Source organism: Rattus norvegicus, chromosome 1, assembly GCF_021556685.1.
Source record: "Rattus norvegicus strain SHRSP/BbbUtx chromosome 1, alternate assembly SHRSP_T2T, whole genome shotgun sequence".
Classification (NCBI taxonomy): Eukaryota; Metazoa; Chordata; class Mammalia; order Rodentia; family Muridae; genus Rattus; species Rattus norvegicus.
In genome coordinates this window covers 49,852,361-49,870,521 of record NC_141534.1, presented here as the reverse complement: position 1 = coordinate 49,870,521, position 18,161 = coordinate 49,852,361, and the positions used below count along the sequence as shown (strand labels likewise).

At 49.4% G+C, this 18,161-nt stretch overlaps 1 long non-coding RNA gene and 1 other non-coding gene across 11 annotated transcripts; both read right to left on the bottom strand.

Moving 5' to 3' along the window:
- Positions 1 to 1,014: 1,014 nt before the first annotated feature.
- On the bottom strand, positions 1,015 to 6,810 carry LOC134482686 (uncharacterized). 6 transcript variants are annotated; one of them, XR_015649364.1, is made up of 7 exons: positions 6,332 to 6,425; positions 5,583 to 5,765; positions 5,318 to 5,447; positions 2,733 to 2,852; positions 2,364 to 2,474; positions 1,896 to 1,988; positions 1,015 to 1,512 (listed from the first exon to the last, which is right to left on the bottom strand). It is a non-coding gene; the product is annotated as an uncharacterized LOC134482686 (transcript). The 6 variants fall into 6 exon arrangements; XR_015649366.1 differs by lacking the exon at positions 2,733 to 2,852 and having other exon boundaries at positions 1,892 to 1,988; positions 6,332 to 6,810; XR_015649365.1 differs by lacking the exon at positions 6,332 to 6,425 and having other exon boundaries at positions 1,892 to 1,988; positions 5,583 to 5,858.
- A 2,510-nt stretch (positions 6,811 to 9,320) lies between these two features.
- LOC148006953 (uncharacterized) lies at positions 9,321 to 14,850 on the bottom strand. Of its 5 annotated transcripts, XR_015649361.1 has the most exons (7): positions 14,637 to 14,729; positions 13,888 to 14,070; positions 13,623 to 13,752; positions 11,039 to 11,158; positions 10,670 to 10,780; positions 10,202 to 10,294; positions 9,321 to 9,818 (listed from the first exon to the last, which is right to left on the bottom strand). It is a non-coding gene; the product is annotated as an uncharacterized LOC148006953 (long non-coding RNA). The 5 variants fall into 5 exon arrangements; XR_015649357.1 differs by lacking the exons at positions 10,670 to 10,780; positions 14,637 to 14,729 and having other exon boundaries at positions 13,888 to 14,153; XR_015649360.1 differs by lacking the exons at positions 9,321 to 9,818; positions 11,039 to 11,158 and having other exon boundaries at positions 9,868 to 10,294; positions 14,637 to 14,850.
- Positions 14,851 to 18,161: the final 3,311 nt, after the last annotated feature.

Sequence of the window (18,161 nt, the reverse complement as noted above, 5' to 3'; positions counted from 1 at the left end):
GCTCTTAGCTCCTGATTTGGGGCTGGGATTTCCATGGCCCCCTTCCTCCCCACCGAGTCTTCCAGCTTGTTGTCTAAGAAGTTGTTCATGCCCCTGATTGGGCCTGGGACTTTCCACCACACAGACTTATCCTGTTTTCCTGGTTAGGGATTTACACCTGCCTTGTTGTTTTCCATGACTTTTCCCTCTGGTATATAAGGAGATCTCAGTAAAGTGTTGGTGGCACTCTCTGACAATGGGTGACCCATGTATGTGTTTTCTTTCCACCTGCAGAACTGCGCCCGATATTCACACACTGGGGGCTCAGGCACCGACACTAGTTGTTCTTGTAGAGGACCTGGGTTCAGTCCTAGCCCCCACATAGTGTCTTACAAGTCTGTTCCAGGGGGTTCCATGCTCTCCTGTCTCCAATGTGCATATACAAACATGGCAACACATATGCACTTATCCCAATCTTGGCTTATTTCTGGTAAATATTTGTGCAACCATATTGCATGTTCCTGAGGTAGAGGCACAACATGTTCATGATGTGTAGCCCTGGCCCCTCAGGGACTGACAAGACTTCTTTTCATTAACTAGGGGCTATGCCGTGACACATCTGGCTATGCAGGTTAGTGCACACTGTGTTGGCTATTGTCCTGTTATGGATGCCCCTGCTCTGACTCCAGCTGCTCGGACATTATTGGGAAGGAACTTTTACTCCGTGATACTCTTAGGGGATTGCTGTTGTGTATTTGGCCTGTCCCCAACCAGTCATTCATATGTGACACATGGCTTCAATAACCGACTTCTGCAATCTCTATTATAGTTTGCTTATGATTTCCACAGTACATGTGATACCCCCTTGCAGGTTCATCTGAGTAACATACGGCTTATCAGAAATGATCCCAAAGGGACCTCTTAGTAACATGCTGCACACTAAGGCTTTTCTGTTGAAGCTGGCTGTCCTTACCATATCCTAAGCTCTGGCTTTGTTTCTGTTTTCATGATCAAACTCAGTGCTGAGAAGCAATGCAAGGGAGGAGAGAGTTTATTTGGCTTTCAATTCCAGTCACAGTTCATCATTTTGGGGAAGTCAAGGTAGACGTTTGAAGCAAGTACCATCCCTCTGGTCAAGCAGAGAAACAAATGAATGGTAGGCGCTTGCTGCTTACTTTCCAACAAACCAGAGGCACACTGGTTGGGACGGCCAATCTTTTGAGTAGAATAGCTAGAATACCTAGCCCACCACCTCAGCTTAGAAGAGGCCACTGAATCCAATTTCCATTACAGGATTGGTTTTGGTTTGATCAATGGGAAACCACAAGACAACAAGCAAGCAGGGGTGTTTGAGCGAAGAGCCTGAAGTTCAAACCAGAAGCCACATCCCCATTCCTTGAATGGATCATTTTGGGGGCTCTGCATAATGGTGCATGCGTTTCATTCGAGTACCCAGGAGGCACAGAAAGGTGGATCTGGGAGTTCAAAGCCAACCTCATCTACAAAATGATTTTCAGGCTATATGATGAGACCCTGACTCAAAAACAAACAAACAAACAAACAAACAAATAAACAAATCAATGATCAGAGAAAATTATACCCAGAAAGCAAAGACAATAAACATGGAAATTATGAAACTGTCATTCACTCTGGAGCCCTTGATGACTGACTGGATTTCCCTGTTTTATAACAGTGTCAAGTGCAATGTCTCAACGTCTTAGCCTTGGGTGTCTCACACTAAAGTACAGCAAGCTGTCTAGTTGGGTTCCTTTCCTCACTGTGGTCCTCTGGTCTCACGTTCTGTTTAGTGTTTTAATGAGAACTGTAAGGGTGATGGCTCATCCTCTCTGAACACACATTGCCATCCCCATCCCACCCCCAGTGCACAGGTCTGCAACACCACAAGTCCCACCTACTCTCTCCAGGGTGTGTAACAAGGTCAGTAGAATCCTACAGCCAGATGCTCCCAGTGGATGGCCCAAGGCAATGACTCCTCCATCGATGTTCACCTGTAGAGAAGAAGAGCTTTAAGTCTTAAGTCAGTCCTCTGAACACAGGCTCATACCTGTTTTATCTCACCCCACCCTACCCCCCAGTGTGATGCTAGCAAACTATCCTTTCAAACTCAACTTTCACTGTAAACCTTAGGAAGAAGCAATGCCTGTGTGACATCTGCTGCCTCCCTGTTTCTAGACTGTTCCACTGATTCTGATGTGACCTAACACACTCAGTTCCTTGTTGTGAACCCAACTGAAAATTAACTTGTGCTTGTTCATCTCTAGCCAAGGTGAGCAGTCATGGGGATTGACCTCATTTCTTATACTTCACAGCTCTAAACACGGAGTGTGCAAGCTCATGGGCAAACACAGCTTCGGGTTGGTTACCTTCTCGGGGTTTGATCTATGTTCTGTAGCTATTGCTGCAGACACTGCTGCAAAGGCTACATTGATTTCAAACACGTCAACATCCTCCAGGGACCAGCCTGCCTTTGCAACCTACAGGGAGGTCAAACCATTCATTACTAACAAAATTATGCTTCAGTTGCAGGAGAGATGGTTCACTGTTAACAACACTTGATGCTCTATCATGAGGATCAGACCTCAGATCCCATGCTCACCTGTAACTCAGTTCTATGGTATCACACACCCTCTTGTGGCCTCCATGGGTACCAGGACGTACGTGTGTGTGCTTGCACAGACAATGTTAATTTAAATGAAGAAAATTTATACATAATATACTTCTCAAAGACACACCTCCTGTAGGAAACTGCCAAGTATGAGGCTGGGTGTTCCATGGTGGCCTGTGGCTCTAAGGCAGCCTGCAGTGTTTCCTCATCAGGACCACTGTCAGCATGGAGGGCTCCTTCATGTGCCCTGCAACACACAGTTCCCTCAGAGAACTGATTCCATTCAAAAGGTGGCTGACGTTCTCTAGGGAGATGTGGGAACGCACACGCACACACACACACACACACACATACACAAACACACACCTACCTATAATCCTTTAGAAGCTCAGGGAGGGCAGCTGTCTACATTAAGGCTAGCCTGGGCTATAGAGCAAGCCTCAGCCTCAAAACCAAAAGAATGCATGCTAAAAGTCCTTTAAGTCTAACTGTTCCACTGTTATGTGCAGTTAATACAGCACACTGCATCTGACTTAGAAGGATCTGGAAGCTGCAGAGATGGCAGGCAGCACTAGCTGCTCTTCTAGGGACCCAGGTTTGGTTCCCTCACACTCACATGGAGGCTCCTAATACAGACCACAACTCCAGACCCAGGGGATCCGACACCTCCCCTGACACACAGGGGATCGCAACATCTATGCAATCACAACACCTATGCATAGAAAATATGATGTAAAACAGCTGACATGGGGCTGACGAGATGGCTCAGTAGGTAAAGGGCAAATGTTCTGAGGTTAATCGCAAAACCCAACTAAAACAACAGCAGCAGCAACAAAAAGAACAGCACAGAGCATGGTGGTGCACCTATGACCACACTGCTGAAGGCTGGGAAGGGCAGACCTCTGGAGCCTGACAGCCACTCAGCCCGGCCTACTTGGAGAACTTCAGACTAGTGTGAGCCTTTGTATCACAGATGCAGGGGACATCACTGCCCGTCCAGTCAGCTCAGTGCTTAAAGCACTTGATGTCAAGTTTTACTCCAGAGTTCTCCAGGTCCCACAGTAGAACAAGAACAACTCCAGCAAGATGTCCTCTGACCTCTACATGTGTACCAAACCTACACACACACGCACACACACTCACAAACACATGCATACATACACTCACAAACACATGCACACAAACACTTACAAACACATGCACACATGCATACACACACACACTCACAAACACATGCACACATACAAACACTCACAAACACATGCACACATGCATACACACACACAGTCACAAACACATGCAGACATATATGCATGCAAACAAACAAACACACACACACACACACACACACTGTGACAGTGTCCTAAAGCAGATGGCCAGGAGATAAGAAGATAAAGAAGAAGAAAAGCTGTGGCCAGGATGTTCTGCAGAAGCAATACCCTATACTGAGCAAGCTTATTCATAAGCACAGGACCTTATAGACAGCTTTTAGGGGAGAGATGGGGCAAGGGGATGAAGTCAGCAGGAAGCTAATCAATCAGTGTTCTATAAGAGGAACACAGGGTGTCTTAGAGTGCCACAGATGGAGCACAAAAAGGCCTTAGGACTGATAATTCTGCCTGTTCAGGGATAAACACCAAGCTCCCAGGAACTGAAGCCTTAAGTCCTCCAAGGCCCTGAACCCAGCCTCAGACTGGATCTTGCCAAGTCTGCTCCTCGGCAACGACATTAAACTAGGTTTCTCTATCTTATCAACCCAGCCTTGGAGAAGACTTGGATTGGCCTGGCGCTCAACACAGACAGACACAGAGACAGATACACAGACAGACTTATACATACAGCACCCGCACAGCAGCTCACAACAACAACCATCTGTAACTCCAGTTCCAGGAAACCCAATGTCCTCTTCCAGCTTTTCCCAGCACCAGGCAGGCAAGTGGTAAATGCAAGACATATGTACAGGGAAAACGCCCATCTAAAACATACAGGATGTCCAATTGACACGCATACAAATGGTCTGGGACAGAGGAAGAGCAGAAGTTGGTATTGAATGTTAACAATTTTCTCTACAGTTGATTCAAATGTGAGCTGAGAGAGCACAGGGCAGGGCAAGAGAGTGAACTCGTGACCACATGCACGCTAACCGCACAATTCACCCCTGAGCTACACACCCAGGTCCCAAATCGATTATCAACACGAACTGACCACAGTAGTCACTGGTCCACAAACACAGCAGGAATCAGAGGTAAGATGAAGCATTCTTCCTCCAGAGAGTCCCCTAGGAGTGACGGACAGCCTATCTCACGACATGTGGTCAAGGGTTCTGCTGCAGCCTCACTTGCAGCTCTGGCACAGTGTCAGGCTCACACACTTTTCTCGACTGTGTGACATTTTAGGGGTATGTGGAGAATTATACATACTTTCCTGTGCATCAGGCTGGCCCTGTTCCTAACAATGCAAAGGCGGTCACACCACTGGTCTAAAATCACTCAGGGAAAACGTTCATAAGGAAGCTTTGACCTCAGCTACAGGAAGGAGGAGGGACAGAAAGAATCCTACCACAGGGAACTCCAAAGCAATGTGTGGTGGTGGTGGTGGTGGTGGTGGTCGTGGTGGTGGTGGTGGTGGTGGTGGTGGTGATAGGGTGTGGGAGAGCCAATAAATGTTCTGTTTCTAATGAAGCAGACCTTTCCTGGTCTATTGAAGAGTTACCTGCGGTCAAAACGTGTCCGCCTCGGACACCTCTTCTGGAGGCACCTTAGCCCTCTGCAGGTCTTCTTTGATGACAGTTGTCCCCAGGTCGTGGACAGGCACGGTGGACAGGGCACCACTGAAGGAACCTCTAATGGGATGAGGAAGAGGGAAGGCATCCTGAGGAGCACGGAGCGGGTGGATGGGACCAGATGCAGTGTGGACTTTAAATCAGCGCTTTGCCAAGCCCACGGCTTCCCAGAGCCCGAGGTCAGACCACCAATACCTGCCACCACACGGTCAGAGATGAACCACCATGAATGCAAGCGGGCAGTTGGCCGGGTTCTCTGTGCACCTGTAGGGTGCCTCCGGGACACTGACCAATGGAGGAACGAGCCGCCGAGACGGTGACCTCCGGGTCGGAACTTCTGTTCATCCTGCTACTCCACAGGCGTCTGCACAGCTCTGGCTGCAGTTGAAGCAAACTTTGCAGAGTTGGAGTTGAGCAGGAGAGGAGCCTAAGGCCTCCCCTACCTGGCCCAGCAAGGCCCTGCCCGCCCCTGCCCGCCCCTACCCGGCCATGCCCGCCCCTGCCCGCCCCGCTCTGCCCCTGCCCGCCCCTGCCCGCCCCGCTCCGCCCCTGCCCGCCCCGCTCCGTCCCTCCGTGGCCCTCCCCGCCCCTCTCCAACATTCCTGGCCCCTGCCAGCCCAAGCCCACCCCTGCGGGCCCCTGCCTGCTCCCTGCCCGCCCCTTCCAGTCCTTGCCTGCACCACCTGGCTACTCCTGGCCACTCCCCGCCCCTGCCCGCCCCTGGCCACCCCTGCCTGGCCCTCCCTGCCACTCCCTGCTACTCCTCGCCACTGGTTGGCCCTGCCAGCCACTGCCCTCCCCTCCTGCCCTTCCCCACTCCTCCCTGCTCCACTCCTCCAAGCTCCCTGCTTAGCAGCTCCCAGGACTCCCACTCTTCCTAGGGAGAGCAAGGTTGTGAACAGGGTGTCCACAGTCTGGGGGAAGAGGGGGTGTAGGGGTCTTACGATGTTGCATAGATAGTTTAGAGGTCCGGGTTTGGGTGCCTCATGGAGGTTCCGGATATATAGATTACAAAGTGCACGATCACTGCGCAGAAGGCTGAGGTGTTGGGAGGAGACACAGGCTGTGGACTTTGAACGCTTCCTTGCAACACACCTGGACTCTCTCTTTGGACCCCCTCGTCGTCTGTTTTGGTGTATTTTCGAAGCAGAAATGATGACTAAAACTGTGCCTCAGAGTTAGCCGGGACTGGAATGCCCTGGCTTGAATTCCTGGACATGTCACAAGCCAGAAGGAGCAGGATACAGTGTCTGTCAGTTCTCAGGGACTTTGAGATTCCTGCAGGGTGCCGGGGCACTGTCAGGGGACAACCCTGGGGAACTTGGGTGGAAGGAGATCTGAAGACCGTGTCCATGAAAGGACACTGAGGGCTACGGATCGTTGCTGTGTAAAACACCTGCGGCCAAAGTCACACCTTGTCTGCACTTCTAATTACCTCTACCTTGCTAGAGATGGGTCCTCCCACAAACGGTTAACGTGATCCACAGGATGTGGGCATGCAAAAAGTTATTTCTGCAGAGGGCACACAACTACACTAAAGACTACAGGCTGTGGTGATGCTGGGCTTCTTGCCCCAGAGCTTGGCCACACGCAGACACACACACACACACACACACACACACACACACACACACACATCCATGTGTATATATACATGCCTTTATATTATTTTTCCCAAAGGGAAAAAACTTACCAAATTTTTTCATGTATATCAATATTTCGGGTTTTTCCTTGCATGCATGCATGTATGTGCACCCTGTGTGGTCCTAGCTCCCCAGGTAGGTCAGACAAAGGCACGGGATCCTTGGAATGGAGTTAGGGTGGTTTTGAGTCACCATGTGGAGGCTGGGAACTAACTTAGGTCCCAACAATTTAATTTTTTCTCTTCCTTTCTCTCTCTCTCTCTCTCTCTCTCTCTCTCTCTCTCTCTCTCTCTCTCTCTCCCTGTCAACCATGACTTCATAATGTAACCCATAGCTGACCTATATATAAGTCACTATGTAGGTCAGGTTGGCCTGGAATTTAAGAGATCCACTTGCTTCTATTCCTTGAATGCTGGGATTAAAGCTGGGCACCACCATGACAGGCTTTAGCCTTACACAGTCATTACATAATTTCCTAACTCCAGGCAAAGTGGAAGTGTAACTTTAGAAAGCAGATGAAACCTTGGGCACATACTATATCTTAGAAAAAACGCTGACCAAGAAGGGCTTTTTGCCAGGTGAGGTCTTTTCTAATTAAAGAGGAAACATCTTTGGTCTCATTTGTCTTGTAATGTTCCATTTACATCTTCCTTTTGCAGACTCCCTCTGGCTATTCTCCCCACACCCCACTCCCTCCCTCACAGGCAGGCTGTAGGACTCCAGGGTTCTGAAAGGACAGCCATTCTGCTTTGCTTCTGCAGCTTCCTGCCTTTCCACTTCCTCTCTCTGGCCACTCCTCAGTCCCCCTTGTGGGCTTACTCTGTCCCTTACCCAATTCTGCAGCAGCTCCCAGGAAAACATCATTCCACCCCATCCCTTCAGTAACCACCCATCATGCTGACAACTCTGAAATCCTTTTATTCAACCTCATAGTGAGCAGTCTAATCCTCTCTATTTAAACTTCCAAGGGGGTCGGGGATTTAGCTTAGTGGTAGAGCGCTTGCCTAGCAAGCACAAGGCCCTGGGTTCAATTCCCCCCACCCAGCACTGGCTTACAAACACCTGTAATCACTGGCTCCAGGAGCAGCCATTAACCTAGCTATCTCAGGCACCTTATTCACATGGATCCCACCCCACCATTTAAATAAAAACGGGGCTAGAGAGATCGCTCAGTAGCTGAGTACTAGTTTCTTAGGCCCTACCGTGGTGTTTCCCTTCCCCCTCACTGAGCCCTTTAGCCTGCTATAGCAAGAAGTTGTTCACAGCCTTGGGAGCTGCTCTTAGCTCCTGATTTGGGGCTGGGATTTCCATGGCCCCCTTCCTCCCCACCGAGTCTTCCAGCTTGTTGTCTAAGAAGTTGTTCATGCCCCTGATTGGGCCTGGGACTTTCCACCACACAGACTTATCCTGTTTTCCTGGTTAGGGATTTACACCTGCCTTGTTGTTTTCCATGACTTTTCCCTCTGGTATATAAGGAGATCTCAGTAAAGTGTTGGTGGCACTCTCTGACAATGGGTGACCCATGTATGTGTTTTCTTTCCACCTGCAGAACTGCGCCCGATATTCACACACTGGGGGCTCAGGCACCGACACTAGTTGTTCTTGTAGAGGACCTGGGTTCAGTCCTAGCCCCCACATAGTGTCTTACAAGTCTGTTCCAGGGGGTTCCATGCTCTCCTGTCTCCAATGTGCATATACAAACATGGCAACACATATGCACTTATCCCAATCTTGGCTTATTTCTGGTAAATATTTGTGCAACCATATTGCATGTTCCTGAGGTAGAGGCACAACATGTTCATGATGTGTAGCCCTGGCCCCTCAGGGACTGACAAGACTTCTTTTCATTAACTAGGGGCTATGCCGTGACACATCTGGCTATGCAGGTTAGTGCACACTGTGTTGGCTATTGTCCTGTTATGGATGCCCCTGCTCTGACTCCAGCTGCTCGGACATTATTGGGAAGGAACTTTTACTCCGTGATACTCTTAGGGGATTGCTGTTGTGTATTTGGCCTGTCCCCAACCAGTCATTCATATGTGACACATGGCTTCAATAACCGACTTCTGCAATCTCTATTATAGTTTGCTTATGATTTCCACAGTACATGTGATACCCCCTTGCAGGTTCATCTGAGTAACATACGGCTTATCAGAAATGATCCCAAAGGGACCTCTTAGTAACATGCTGCACACTAAGGCTTTTCTGTTGAAGCTGGCTGTCCTTACCATATCCTAAGCTCTGGCTTTGTTTCTGTTTTCATGATCAAACTCAGTGCTGAGAAGCAATGCAAGGGAGGAGAGAGTTTATTTGGCTTTCAATTCCAGTCACAGTTCATCATTTTGGGGAAGTCAAGGTAGACGTTTGAAGCAAGTACCATCCCTCTGGTCAAGCAGAGAAACAAATGAATGGTAGGCGCTTGCTGCTTACTTTCCAACAAACCAGAGGCACACTGGTTGGGACGGCCAATCTTTTGAGTAGAATAGCTAGAATACCTAGCCCACCACCTCAGCTTAGAAGAGGCCACTGAATCCAATTTCCATTACAGGATTGGTTTTGGTTTGATCAATGGGAAACCACAAGACAACAAGCAAGCAGGGGTGTTTGAGCGAAGAGCCTGAAGTTCAAACCAGAAGCCACATCCCCATTCCTTGAATGGATCATTTTGGGGGCTCTGCATAATGGTGCATGCGTTTCATTCGAGTACCCAGGAGGCACAGAAAGGTGGATCTGGGAGTTCAAAGCCAACCTCATCTACAAAATGATTTTCAGGCTATATGATGAGACCCTGACTCAAAAACAAACAAACAAACAAACAAACAAATAAACAAATCAATGATCAGAGAAAATTATACCCAGAAAGCAAAGACAATAAACATGGAAATTATGAAACTGTCATTCACTCTGGAGCCCTTGATGACTGACTGGATTTCCCTGTTTTATAACAGTGTCAAGTGCAATGTCTCAACGTCTTAGCCTTGGGTGTCTCACACTAAAGTACAGCAAGCTGTCTAGTTGGGTTCCTTTCCTCACTGTGGTCCTCTGGTCTCACGTTCTGTTTAGTGTTTTAATGAGAACTGTAAGGGTGATGGCTCATCCTCTCTGAACACACATTGCCATCCCCATCCCACCCCCAGTGCACAGGTCTGCAACACCACAAGTCCCACCTACTCTCTCCAGGGTGTGTAACAAGGTCAGTAGAATCCTACAGCCAGATGCTCCCAGTGGATGGCCCAAGGCAATGACTCCTCCATCGATGTTCACCTGTAGAGAAGAAGAGCTTTAAGTCTTAAGTCAGTCCTCTGAACACAGGCTCATACCTGTTTTATCTCACCCCACCCTACCCCCCAGTGTGATGCTAGCAAACTATCCTTTCAAACTCAACTTTCACTGTAAACCTTAGGAAGAAGCAATGCCTGTGTGACATCTGCTGCCTCCCTGTTTCTAGACTGTTCCACTGATTCTGATGTGACCTAACACACTCAGTTCCTTGTTGTGAACCCAACTGAAAATTAACTTGTGCTTGTTCATCTCTAGCCAAGGTGAGCAGTCATGGGGATTGACCTCATTTCTTATACTTCACAGCTCTAAACACGGAGTGTGCAAGCTCATGGGCAAACACAGCTTCGGGTTGGTTACCTTCTCGGGGTTTGATCTATGTTCTGTAGCTATTGCTGCAGACACTGCTGCAAAGGCTACATTGATTTCAAACACGTCAACATCCTCCAGGGACCAGCCTGCCTTTGCAACCTACAGGGAGGTCAAACCATTCATTACTAACAAAATTATGCTTCAGTTGCAGGAGAGATGGTTCACTGTTAACAACACTTGATGCTCTATCATGAGGATCAGACCTCAGATCCCATGCTCACCTGTAACTCAGTTCTATGGTATCACACACCCTCTTGTGGCCTCCATGGGTACCAGGACGTACGTGTGTGTGCTTGCACAGACAATGTTAATTTAAATGAAGAAAATTTATACATAATATACTTCTCAAAGACACACCTCCTGTAGGAAACTGCCAAGTATGAGGCTGGGTGTTCCATGGTGGCCTGTGGCTCTAAGGCAGCCTGCAGTGTTTCCTCATCAGGACCACTGTCAGCATGGAGGGCTCCTTCATGTGCCCTGCAACACACAGTTCCCTCAGAGAACTGATTCCATTCAAAAGGTGGCTGACGTTCTCTAGGGAGATGTGGGAACGCACACGCACACACACACACACACACACATACACAAACACACACCTACCTATAATCCTTTAGAAGCTCAGGGAGGGCAGCTGTCTACATTAAGGCTAGCCTGGGCTATAGAGCAAGCCTCAGCCTCAAAACCAAAAGAATGCATGCTAAAAGTCCTTTAAGTCTAACTGTTCCACTGTTATGTGCAGTTAATACAGCACACTGCATCTGACTTAGAAGGATCTGGAAGCTGCAGAGATGGCAGGCAGCACTAGCTGCTCTTCTAGGGACCCAGGTTTGGTTCCCTCACACTCACATGGAGGCTCCTAATACAGACCACAACTCCAGACCCAGGGGATCCGACACCTCCCCTGACACACAGGGGATCGCAACATCTATGCAATCACAACACCTATGCATAGAAAATATGATGTAAAACAGCTGACATGGGGCTGACGAGATGGCTCAGTAGGTAAAGGGCAAATGTTCTGAGGTTAATCGCAAAACCCAACTAAAACAACAGCAGCAGCAACAAAAAGAACAGCACAGAGCATGGTGGTGCACCTATGACCACACTGCTGAAGGCTGGGAAGGGCAGACCTCTGGAGCCTGACAGCCACTCAGCCCGGCCTACTTGGAGAACTTCAGACTAGTGTGAGCCTTTGTATCACAGATGCAGGGGACATCACTGCCCGTCCAGTCAGCTCAGTGCTTAAAGCACTTGATGTCAAGTTTTACTCCAGAGTTCTCCAGGTCCCACAGTAGAACAAGAACAACTCCAGCAAGATGTCCTCTGACCTCTACATGTGTACCAAACCTACACACACACGCACACACACTCACAAACACATGCATACATACACTCACAAACACATGCACACAAACACTTACAAACACATGCACACATGCATACACACACACACTCACAAACACATGCACACATACAAACACTCACAAACACATGCACACATGCATACACACACACAGTCACAAACACATGCAGACATATATGCATGCAAACAAACAAACACACACACACACACACACACACTGTGACAGTGTCCTAAAGCAGATGGCCAGGAGATAAGAAGATAAAGAAGAAGAAAAGCTGTGGCCAGGATGTTCTGCAGAAGCAATACCCTATACTGAGCAAGCTTATTCATAAGCACAGGACCTTATAGACAGCTTTTAGGGGAGAGATGGGGCAAGGGGATGAAGTCAGCAGGAAGCTAATCAATCAGTGTTCTATAAGAGGAACACAGGGTGTCTTAGAGTGCCACAGATGGAGCACAAAAAGGCCTCAGGACTGATAATTCTGCCTGTTCAGGGATAAACACCAAGCTCCCAGGAACTGAAGCCTTAAGTCCTCCAAGGCCCTGAACCCAGCCTCAGACTGGATCTTGCCAAGTCTGCTCCTCGGCAACGACATTAAACTAGGTTTCTCTATCTTATCAACCCAGCCTTGGAGAAGACTTGGATTGGCCTGGCGCTCAACACAGACAGACACAGAGACAGATACACAGACAGACTTATACATACAGCACCCGCACAGCAGCTCACAACAACAACCATCTGTAACTCCAGTTCCAGGAAACCCAATGTCCTCTTCCAGCTTTTCCCAGCACCAGGCAGGCAAGTGGTAAATGCAAGACATATGTACAGGGAAAACGCCCATCTAAAACATACAGGATGTCCAATTGACACGCATACAAATGGTCTGGGACAGAGGAAGAGCAGAAGTTGGTATTGAATGTTAACAATTTTCTCTACAGTTGATTCAAATGTGAGCTGAGAGAGCACAGGGCAGGGCAAGAGAGTGAACTCGTGACCACATGCACGCTAACCGCACAATTCACCCCTGAGCTACACACCCAGGTCCCAAATCGATTATCAACACGAACTGACCACAGTAGTCACTGGTCCACAAACCCAGCAGGAATCAGAGGTAAGATGGGCATTCTTCCGCCAGAGAGTCCCCTAGGAGTGACGGACAGCCTATCTCAGGACATGTGGTCAAGGGTTCTGCTGCAGCCTCACTTGCACCTCTGGCAGAGTGTCAGGCCCACACACTTTTCTCGACTGTGTGACATTTTAGGGGTATGTGGAGAATTATGCATACTTTTCTGTGCATCAGGCTGGCCCTGTTCCTAACAATGCAAAGGCAGTCACACCACTGGTCTAAAATGACTCAGGGAAAACGTTCATAAGGAAGCTTTGACTTCAGCTACAGGAAGGAGGAGGGACAGAAAGAATCCTAGCACAGGGAACTCCAAAGCAATGTATGGTGGTGGTGGTGGTGGTGGTGGTGGTGGTGGTGGTGGTGGTGGTGGTGGTGGTGATAGGGTGTGGGAGAGCCAATAAATGTTCTGTTTCTAATGAAGCTGACCTTTCCTGGTCTATTGAAGAGTTACCTGCGGTCAAAACGTGTCCGCCTCAAACACCTCTTCAGTAGCCACCTTGGCCCTCTGCAGAACTTCTTTGATGACAGTTGTCCCCAGGTCGTGGACAGGCACGGTGGACAGGGCACCACTGAAGGAACCTCTAATGGAATGAGGAAGAGGGAAGGCATCCTGAGGAGCACGGAGCGGGTGGATGGGACCAGATGCAGTGTGGACTTTAAATCAGCGCTTTGCCAAGCCCACGGCTTCCCAGAGCCCGAGGTCAGACCACCAATACCTGCCACCACACGGTCAGAGATGAACAATCATGAATGCACGCGGGCAGTTGGCCGGGTTCTCTGCGCACCTGTAGGGTGCCTCCGGGACACTGACCAATGGAGGAACGAGCCGCCGAGACGGTGACCTCCGGGTCGGAACTTCTGTTCATCCTGCTACTCCACACGCGTCAGCACAGCTCTGGCTGCAGTTGAAGCAAACTTTGCAGAGTTGGAGCTGAGCAGGAGAGGAGCCTAAGGCCTCCCCTACCTGGCCCAGCAAGGCCCTGCCTGCCCCTGCCCGCCCCGCTCCGCCCCTACCCGCCCCGCTCCGCCCCTGCCCGCCCTGCTCCGCCCCTGCCCGCCCCGCTCCGCCCCTGCCCGCCCCGCTCCGTCCCTCCCCGCCCCTCCCCGCCCCTCCCCTCCCCTCCCCAACATTCCTGGCCCCTGCCAGCCCAAGCCCGCCCCTGCGGGCCCCTGCCTGCTCCCTGCCCGCCCCTTCCAGTCCTTGCCTGCACCACCTGGCTACTCCTGGCCACTCCCCGCCCCTGCCCCCCCTGCCTGGCCCTCCCTGCCACTCCCTGCTACTCCTCCCCCCCTGGTTGGCCCTGCCATCCACTGCCCTCCCCTCCCGCCCTTCCCCACTCCTCCCTGCTCCACTCCTCCAAGCTCCCTGCTTAGCAGCTCCCAGGACTCCCACTCTTCCTAGGGAGACCAAGGCTGTGAACAGGGTGTCCACAGTCTGGGGGAAGAGGGGGTGCAGGGGTCTTACGATGTTGCATATAGTTTAGAGGCCCGGGGTGGGGTAGAGTCCTGGAGGTTCCGGATGTGTAGATTACAAAGGGCAGGATCAGTGCGCAGAAGGCTGAGGTGTTGGGAGGAGACACAGGCTGTGGACTTTGAACGCTTCCTTGCAACACACCTGGACTCTCTCTTTGGACCCCCTCGTCGTCTGTTTTGGTGTATTTTCGAAGCAGAGAGGATGTCTAAAAGTGTACCTCAGAGTTAGCCGGGACTGGAATGCCCTGGCTAGAATTGCTGAACATGTCACAAGCCAGAAGGAGCAGGATGCAGTGTCTGTCAGTTCTCAGGGACTTTGAGATTCCTGCAGGGTGCCGGGGACTGTCAGGGGACAACCCTGGGGAACTTGGGTGGAAGGAGATCTGAAGACCGTGTCCATGAAAGGACACTGAGGGCTACGGATCGCTGCTGTGTAAAACACCTGCGGCCAAAGTCACACCTTGTCTGCACTTCTAATTACCTCTACCTTGCTAGAAATGGGTCCTCCCACAAACGGTTCACATGATCCACAGGATGTGGGCATGCAAAAAGTTATTCCTGCAGAGGGCACACAACTACTGTAAACCCTGCAGGCTGTGGTGAGGGTGAGCTTTTTTTTTTTTTTTTTTTTAATCTTTATTGACTTTAGTATTTCTTATTTACTTTCGATTGTTATCCCCTTTCCTGGTTTCCGGGCCAACATCCTCCCATTCTATATTGGTGTTCCCCTCCCCTTCCTCCCCCATTACTGCCCTCCCCCCAATAATCATGTTCACTGGGGGTTCAGTCTTAGCAGGACCAAGGGCTTCCCCTTCCACTGGTGCTCTTACTAGGCTATTCATTGCCTCCTGTGAGTCGGAGTCCAGGGTCAGTCCATGTATAGTCTTTAGGTAGTGGCTTAGTCCCTGGAAGCTCTGGTTGCTTGGCATTGTTGTTCATATGGGGTTGAGCCCCTTCAAGCTCTTCCAGTCCTTTCTCTGATTCCTTCAACGGGGGTCCTGTTCTCAGTTCAGTGGTTTTCTGCTGGCATTCGCCTATGTATTTGCTTTATTCTGGCTGTGTCTCTCAGGAGCGATCTACATCCGGTTCCTGTCGACCTACGCTTCTTTGCTTCATCCATCTTTTCTAGTTTGGAGGCTGTGTAAGTATGGGCCACATGTGGGGCAGACTCTGAATGGGTGTTCCTTCTGCCTCTGTTTTAAACTTTGCCTTCCTATTCCCTGACAAGGGTATTCTTGTTCACCTTTTAAAGAAGAAGTGAAGCATTCGCATTTTGGTCATCCCTCTTGAGTTTCATGTGTTCTGTGCATCTAGGGCAATTCAAGCATTTGGGCTAATAGCCACTTATCAATGAGTGCATACCACGTGTGTTTTTCTTTGATTGGGTTACCTCACTCAGGATGATATTTTCCAGTTCCATCCATTTGCCTATGAACTTCATGAAGTCATTGTTTTTGATGACGCTGGGCTTTTTACCCCAGAGCTTGGCCACACACAAACACACACACACATACACACATATGTGTATATATACACACATATATATTATTTTTCCCAAAGGGAAAAAAATCTTACCAAGCTTATTTCATGTATATGAATGTTTCTGCTTTTTCTTTGCCTGCATGCATGTATAAGCACCATGTGTGTTCCTAGTTCCCCAGGTAGGTCAGACAAAGGCACGGGATCCTTGGAATGGAGTTAGCGTGGTTTTGAGTCACCATGTGGAGGTTGGGAACTAACTTAGGTCCCAACAATTTAATTTTTTCTCTTCCTCTCTCTCTCTCTCTCTCTCTCTCTCTCTCTCTCTCTCTCTCTCTCTCTCTCTTTCAGACATGACTTCATAATGTAAGCCTTAGCTGACCTATATGTAAGTCACTATGTAGATCAGGGTGGCCTAGCACTGCACTTGCTTCTCTTCCTTGAATGCTGGGATTAAACCTGGGCACGACCATGACAGGCTTTAGCCTTACACTGTCATTACATAGTTGCCTAACTCCAGACAAACTGCAAGTGTAACTTTAGAAAGCAGATGGAACCTTGGGCTTATACTATTATCTGAGAAAAAACACTGAGCAAGAAGGGCTTTTTGTAATTAAAGAGGAAACATCTTTGGTCTCATTTGTCTTGGAATGTTCCATTTACATCTTCCTTTTGCAGACTCCCTCTGGCTATTCTCCCCACACCCCACTCCCTCCCTCACAGGCAGGCTGTAGGACTCCAGGGTTCTGAAAGGACAGCCATTCTGGTTTGCTTCTGCACTTTCATGCCTTTCCACTTCCCCTCTCTGGCCACTCCTCAGTCCCCCTTGTGGGCTTACTCTGTCCCTTACCCAATTCTGCAGCAGCTCCCAGGGAAACATCATGTCTACCCCATCCCTTCAGTAACCACCCATCATGCTGACAACTCTGAAATCCTTTTGCTCAACCTTCTTGTCTATGAGCAGGCTCATCCTCTCTATTTAAACTTCCTAGGCCTGGAGTTCAAATCCCAGCACCCAGCACTGGCTTACAACCGCCTGTAATCTCTGGCTCCAGGAGCAGCCATTACCCTGGCTTTGTCAGGCACCTTTTCACATGGAGCCCACCCCACCATTGAAATAAAAAGGGGTCTGAGAGATCGCTCAGTAGCTGAGTACTAGTTTCTTAGGCCCTACCGTGGTGTTTCCCTCCCGCCTCGCTGAGCCTTTTAGCCTGCTATAGCAAGAAGTTGTTCACACACTTGGGAGCTGCTCTTAGCCCCTGATTTGGGGCTGGGATTTTCCATGGCCCCCTTCCTCCCCACCAAGCCTTCCAGCTTGTTGTTTAAGAAGTTGTTTATGGGGGGCTGGGGATTTAGCTCAGTGGTAGAGCGCTTACCTAGGAAGCGCAAGGCCCTGGGTTCGGTCCCCAGCTCCGAAAAAAAGAACCAAAAAAAAAAAAAAAAAAAAAAAAGAAGTTGTTTATGCCCCTGATTGGGCCTGGGACTTTCCACCACACAGACTTATCCTGTTTTCCTGGTTAGGGATTTTCACCTGCCTTGTTGTTTTCCATGACTTTTCCCTCTGGTATATAAGGAGATCTCAATAAAGTGTTGGTGGCACTCTCTGACAATGGGTGACCCGTGTACGTGTTTTCTTTCAACCCGCAGAACTGCGCCCTATATTCACACACTGGCGGCTCAGGCACCAACACTAGTTGTTCTTGTAGAGGACCTGGGTTCAGTCCTAGCCCCCACATAGTGTCTTACAAGTCTTTTCCAGGGGGTTTCATGCTGTCCTGTCTCCAATGTGCATATACAAACATGGGAACACATATGCACATATCTCAATCTTGGCTTATTTCTGGTAAATGTTCATACAACCGTATTGCATGTTCCTGAGGTAGAGGCACAACTTGTTCCTGATGTGTAGCCCTGGCCCCGCAGGGACTGACAAGACTTCTTTTCATATACTACGGGCTAAGCAGTGACACAACTGGCTATGCGGGTTAGTGCACACTGTGTTGGCTGTTGTCCTGTTATGGATGACCCTGCTCTGACT